The sequence below is a fragment of the Myotis davidii genome, unplaced genomic scaffold, assembly GCF_000327345.1.
Source record: "Myotis davidii unplaced genomic scaffold, ASM32734v1 scaffold512, whole genome shotgun sequence".
NCBI lineage: Eukaryota > Metazoa > Chordata > Mammalia > Chiroptera > Vespertilionidae > Myotis > Myotis davidii.
The window spans coordinates 26,553-33,533 of record NW_006284323.1 but is presented as its reverse complement, the minus strand read 5'-3'; positions in this window follow the sequence as shown (position 1 = coordinate 33,533).

Here is a 6,981-nt window from a genome sequence, read left to right as displayed (position 1 = left end):
GAGGGGAGGCGGGGCCGTCTCTTCCACGAGGTCGGGGTTTACGCCTTCTCCGTGGCCTTCCGGGATTCCGTAGTCCCCTCGCACCCACCCCTCTACTCCCACGAGACCCGTTTTCCAAACTCTAGCAGTTCTGGTCCCACTGTCTCTAGTTCGGGTGCATCTCCAAACCACTTGTGTTATTATGTATTACTTTTTTTTTTATAAGTCATTTTTTATTTATTTGTCTTCATTTTTTTATATATTTTATTGATTTTTTACAGAGAGGAAGGGAGAGGGGATAGAAAGTCAGAAACATCCATGAGAGAAACATCGATCAGCTGCCTCTTGCACACCTCCTACTGGGGATGTGCCTGCAACCAAGGTACATGCAATTCCTTGATCGGAATTGAACCTGGAACCTTTCAGTCCGCAGGCCAGCGCTCTATCCACTGAGCCAAACTGGTTAAGGCTGTATTACTTTCCTTATGTTGACTCACCTTTATTTTATTTAAAGTAAACCTTTCTAGAAATAGAAAACGACCATGATTATAGTGGCAGGTATCTGTAAAAAGAAATGTGTTTTGTAGGTAGTTATATGTAAAATGGGTTTTTACATGTCAAAACTAAACACTGTAACAATTTCCAAAACTGCACACCTAACTAAAAAGCACTGTTGGCAATCAGCCTGTAATAAACTAGTTAACCCACGTATAGGTGAAAATGGGGTATTACAGCAAAAGAACACCAATTCATGTTTATGTATAGTAAATAAAAGATGTCTAGCTGCCTCTTCTGCTATGATTGGAGTCTGAGAACTAAAACCTAAATCAAATGAATCACGGAGCTGTGGTTCTACCAATTTCTGTTTCAAGAAAACATGTGAAGCTAAGCTACTTAATAATGGTGGAGTGAATTCTTTCCATGGAAACACATCTGGCTGGTAGGTGATACTGAACTGACCCAAAGACAGGCTGGGAGCCTGCCTCTCCTCCATAGCCTTCCCCTCCAGCAACTGCAGCCAGGCTACTGGCTCCTCTACACAACATTTAGAATTTACAGGGAGAAACCACCTCCTGGAAAGTGATGGCAGCTCCCCCTCTGCTCTACCCTTCAGGCCGCAGAGGAGAGTTTCAGCTGTTCCCCACCCCTACCGCATCATGCACCACTATTACATACGCCCAGGAAGAGGTTCACCAATTCCTGGTGAGGCAAGAATTTGAAGAAAAAAAAAACCACAGAGAAATATCCCTGACTGCAGCAGTGATGGGAGAGGATCTGGCCTTCAGGAGCAACCCAACCTGAATAACTCAGCTCTCTCCTATTGCTTCGTTTGGACAGGGCTCAAACAAAGCACTCAGCTCGGAAGGCTGGATTTTCCTAACGTGTGGAAAGAAAACATGAAAACCAAGACATCTCAGCAGAAATCAGTCTAGATCTAGTAACTAGAGATGTGCTCAAAACGGAGTGCCTTAGAGTCAGTTACTGAGGACAACCAGCACAAAGCGGATTCTTCTCAAGACAGGCACAGCAGAGGCAACACTGCAACACAAGGTGAAACAAGATGGCCTCAACTATTCCCAAAAGAGTGAAAACAGAGGGCACAGCGAGAAGAAACAATTTAGTGAGAACTGAATTTACCTATTCTTTCGTTTGCCCACTTGGTTTTACTAAATGAAAATGATGATGACGACAACAATGATGATGATGATGATGGTGATCACATACAGTACTGAGTCAAAGAGCAGACTGACCATCTTTCCAGAATGAGTTAAGTGAAATCTGCAGTGTTTATTTTGGTGACTGGCACCATATAAGCTCAGGGAGTTACCTTGAATGCACAGATGTATAGTCATCATATTGTTCATTAGCTGTCACAGTCCCGCAGGTTGGCAGCCTGTTTTAGGATCCAGGATAACTAACAATGAATGAAGTATGAGGATCTCTTAGGAAATGGAATTCTAGCATAGCTGGATATTCAAGTATTCCCTTTCTGTGCATACACATATATACATTGTATATGTGTATGGGTGTGTGAGGAACTAATCAGAATGAAAAATATAACATTGTAATTTGAGCTATTTTGCTGTTTTTTAACTTGTTAAAAAATTATGAAAAAATGTTAAATGCAAATGTTAAAGTATATGTAAAGACAGCACTTTTGATGTTACTGGGTATAAAGAAAAAAGAACAAAAAAGAAAAAAAGATATCGCTAGGTAAACAACATTGGGAATATAACTAAATGCCCCTGGGTTGTACCCTTAAAATGGTTAATTGCACATTATGTAAATTTCACCTAAATTTTTAAAAACTGCTAGAACCAGCGGAAACCGGTTTGGCTCAGTGGATAGAGCGTCGGCCTGCGGACTGAAATATCCCAGGTTCGATTCCGGTCAGGGGCGTGTGCCTGGGTTTCGGGCACATCCCCAGTGGAGATGTGCAGGAGGCGGCTGATCGATGTTTCTCTCTCATCGATGTTTCTAACTATCTCTCTCCCTTCCTCTCTGTAAAAAATCAATAAAATATATTTTAAAAAAAACCAAAAAACTGCTAGAACCACCTGGCTGTGTAGTTCAGTTGGTTAGAGCATTGTCCCCATAAGCCAAAGTTGTTGGTTCCATCCCAGGTCAGGGCATATATAAGAATCAACCAATAAATGCATAAATAAGTGGAACAATAAATTGATCTCTCTCTCTCCCCAAAACCAATTTTAAAAAAAGAAAAAAAATTGCTAGAACCAAATAAACTTTACATTTTTCTTTTCTTTATCTTAGCATGCCCAGAGTGCCTCAGTTGGTTGAGCATCTTTTCATGCATCAAATGGTTGTGGGAGTGGTTGCCACTAGGTACCTATGGATGTTTCTCTCTCTCTGACCAACAGGATTTGAATTCAGTTCCTCCACATCCTATCCAATGTCAGTCTTTTACATTTTAGTCATCCTAATAGGTGTGTAACGGTATCTCATTAGACTATTTTGCTATATTTGTATTTCCTTCATGACTATTGATATTGAGCAGGTTTTCATGTGCTCATTTGTCACTCATGTCTTTCTTTTTTTTCAGATTTTTTTTATTGTTTAAAGTATTACAAAGGGTATTACATATGTGTCCATTTTTCCCCCACCCCGCCCTAGACAGTCCCCTAGCCTCCCCTATCCCGCAGTGTCTTATGTCCATTGGTTATACTTATATGCAGGCATACAAGTCCTTTGGTTGATCTCTTACCCCCCTACCTCCTGCCCCCCACCCCTCCCAGGCCTTCCCGCTGCAGTTTGACACTCTGTTTGAGGCAGCTCTGCCTCCGCATCGCATATATCCTTTCTGATTGGAGGTTCTGTTTTCTTGGGATATATTCCTAGAAGTGGGATCACAGGGTCAAATGGGAGTTCCATTTTCAGTTTTTTGAGGAAACTCCATACTGTCTTCCACAGTGGCTGCACCAGTCTGCATTCCCACCAGCAGTGCACAAGTGTTCCTTTTTCTCCACATCCTCTCCAGCACTTGTCGTTTGTGGATTTGTTGATGATAGCCAGTCTACTCATGTCTTTCTTGATGAAGTATTAGTTGAAATCTTTTGCCCCCTTTTTTTCTGAGTTATTTTCTTATAACTGGATAGAGTTTTGAGTTCATTCTGGATACAAGTCCTTTATCTGGTACACATTTTGCAAATATTTTCTCCCATTCTGTGGCTTGTCTTTTCATTCTCTTAAAAATGTTCTTTGAGGAGAAAATTTTAAACCATAGTGACAGAAAGCACATCAGTGATTGTCTAGGGCCTGAGAGTGTGACAAAGATTAGCTGAAAATGGACAGGAGGGATTTTTTCCAGGGGTTTTATATGTTCTCTAACTGGATTGTGGTGACGATTGCAAAACTCTGTAGATTTACTAAGAATCATTGAATTTTACACTTAAAGGAAGTGAGTTTTATGCAATGGCCTTTTAGTACAATTTAAAAATTTTTTAAATTGTTAAGGTATGAAACCCTTGGGCGTGTCAGACACTACACTAACTGCAGGGTATAAAATGATGAACAAAACATCCCCAGTCTTTATTCTCCTGCGGACTTGGCTGAACAAATACCATAAGTACTGCCCTTGCTGGTATGGCTCAGTTGGTTGAGCATTGTCCAGTGCACCGAAGGGTCACTGGTTCGATTCCCCGGTGAGGGCACATACACAAATTTCAGGTCCAATCCCTGGGTGGGGCTGGTGCAGGAGGCAACTGATCGATGTTTTCCTCTCCTTTTCCCTCTCTCTCTGTAAAATCAATAAGCATGTCCTCAGGTAAGGATTTGTGTTAAAAGAAGATACTGCCAAACAGTTTTCCTACTGAATTCCAGTTGTTCCATGCGCTTGTGTTGGCAACTTAAAAAAAAAAAAAAATCTGGCCCTGACCGGTTTGGCTCAGTGGATAGAGTGTTGGCCTGTGGGCTGAAGGGTCCCAGGTTCCATTCCGGTCAAGGGCATGTAGCTTGGTTGTGGGCACATCCCCAGTGGGGAGTGTGCAGGAGGCAGCTGATTGATGTTTCTCTCTCATCGATGTTTCTGATCTCTGTCCCTCTCCCTTTCTCTCTGTAAAAAATCAATAATATATATATATATTTTTAAATCTGTATGCCACCAGTTTGTCACCTGTAGCCTAGGCATCTCCAGTTCTCCAGGGAGAAATATCTTTATGAGCTAAGTTCAGATCTCAGCCGTGTCAATGTCTTAAGACCTTGTAATGTCTCCCACTCCTTGGATAATAGCCAAACTGCTTAGCCTGGCATCAAACACTGCCTGTAGGCTGTGGTTCCACTGGTTTCTGCCTCTTCCCTTAAATCTTCACCGCCACTCTCCGTATCTCCATCCCTGCCACTCGGAAGACCCCGGAGGGCTGTCAGGATCCACTAAGACTGCTTTGGAACGTGCTGTCCCCCTGGCCAGTTTGTGTGCTCTCTCTCCTGCAGACTTGGCTAAACAAATACTGAGTCCTTGGGAGAGGTATCCTGTCTGCCGTCTCTCTACCCCAGGGCCAAGCATAATGCCTGGCATTCAGAACATACCTGTGTCAGGTCCTCTCTGGTGTCATTTTCTTTTATTTTTTACTTTTTAAAAATATATTTTATTGATTTTTTTACAGAGACGAAGGGAGAGAGAGAGTTAGAAACATCGATGAGAGAGAAACATCGATCAGCTGCCTCCTGCACACTCCCTACTGGGGATGTGCCCTCAACCAAGGTACATGCCCTTGACCGGAATTGAACCTGGGACCCTTCAGTCTGCAGGCCGACGCTCTATCCACTGAGCCAAACCGGTTGCTCATTTTCTTTTAAATGCAGATCCAAGAGAAAAGAGAGAAAAAAGGATCAATTTTAATATTACCCTGCTGCCTCCTATTTTTCTCTCCAGAAGCAACCACTGACAACTTTCTCGTATATTCTTCCTGAGCTAGGCAATGAGTGTTTAACTTCATATTCAATATACCTATATATTCAATAGATGCTATGGAAAAGCAAGCTGAGATTGGACTTAAGGAAAGGGCTCATCGAGAGGGTGACATTTGTGCAAAGACCGGAAGGAGGGTGAGAAGGGACTGCAGTGGTCTGAGCGAGCAACAGGTGACAAGGCCCTGAAGCAAGGGGTGCGGGGCCTGTTGGAGGTTCAGAAGGCGGAACAGGGTGAGCAGTGGTGAAAGTCACCCCACGGGGCCACATCAGAGGGCTGTATAGGCCACTCTAAGGACTTCAGGCTTTCTTGAATGAGAAGCGAAGGCACTAGAGGTATTGATCAGGAGTTAGGCTAATGATTTTCAAAATTCACTTAGTAAAGCGATGCCTCAATTTTTCTTTCCAAGAGCTCGGTTTTCACTATGTAAAGATGCCATAGTTTATCGGGGCCTCTCAAACGACCGACATGTGGTCTATTTCCAAGCTTTTGGATTCGAAGTAGCCTGTTTCTTCCGCTCCAAGAATTCCAGCTGGCAATTTCCCGATTAAAACTTTCCTATAATCACCCAACTCAATTCCATTTTTTACACGTAACTGTTTCTTCATTTTAAAAATAACCAACAGCCCTGGGCGGTTTGGCTCAGTGGATAGAGCTTCGGCCTGTGGACTGAAGGGTCCCAGGTTCGATTCCGGTCAAGGGCATGTACCTTGGTTGCGGGCACTTCCCCAGTGGGGAGTGTGCAGGAGGTAACTGATCGATGTTTCTCTCTATCCCTCTCCCTTCCTCTCTGTAAAAAATCAATAAAATAAATTTTTAATAAAAAAGTAACCAACAGAATAACGTGCGGTCTCACTGATTCTGGGGTTACCAGCTCAGAGCCCCAAGTCAGACGCCCTTATTTCACTTTTAAAAGGTGCTTATGTGACCAACTGGTTAAAAACAGGCAGGAACCGAGTGGGTGTGCTCTCCGCTTCGCTTCAGCGCTAGAGGGTGACCGTGGCTCAGGAACTCACGAGGCTCCTGAGTCGACCCCCGTGCACGCCCGAATCCTGAAGGGACGGATGATCAAACGGAAGCTCCGCAGAGAGACCAGGCCCCGAACCACCTGGCTGGGGAACACCGCTGCACGGCCGTGAGTCGGCCGACGTCGCAAAGACCTGCGCCTGCGCAGTGGCGCCTCGGGAGTCGCCGGCTCCCGCTTTCCTTCCCACGACCTCCCTTCCGGCGCCTGCGCATTGAGACCCGCTTCCCGCCGGCCTTCGAAGCTAGAGACCCTAGATATCCTTTCTTGCCGACTGAGGTGGGAGAAATGGATCCCACTTGCATCCATTCTCTCTCCCTTCTCAGTCTACGAGACCAACTTTAAGTGTTTCATCGCCATTCACCAGGGATGGAAGGGAATGAGTCCTTGGGGCACGTAAAGAGCTGGCAAGAACCCAAGTATCCTGGAGCGCTGTGGGTGGGACTACGCACAGATCATGTGGCGGGCGTCCACCAATCGGCAGGCAGACCGCACTTTGCGGCTCGGCTTCAAACTGCCGTGAGGCGAGAACGGCCTCCGAGGCCCCGCCCCC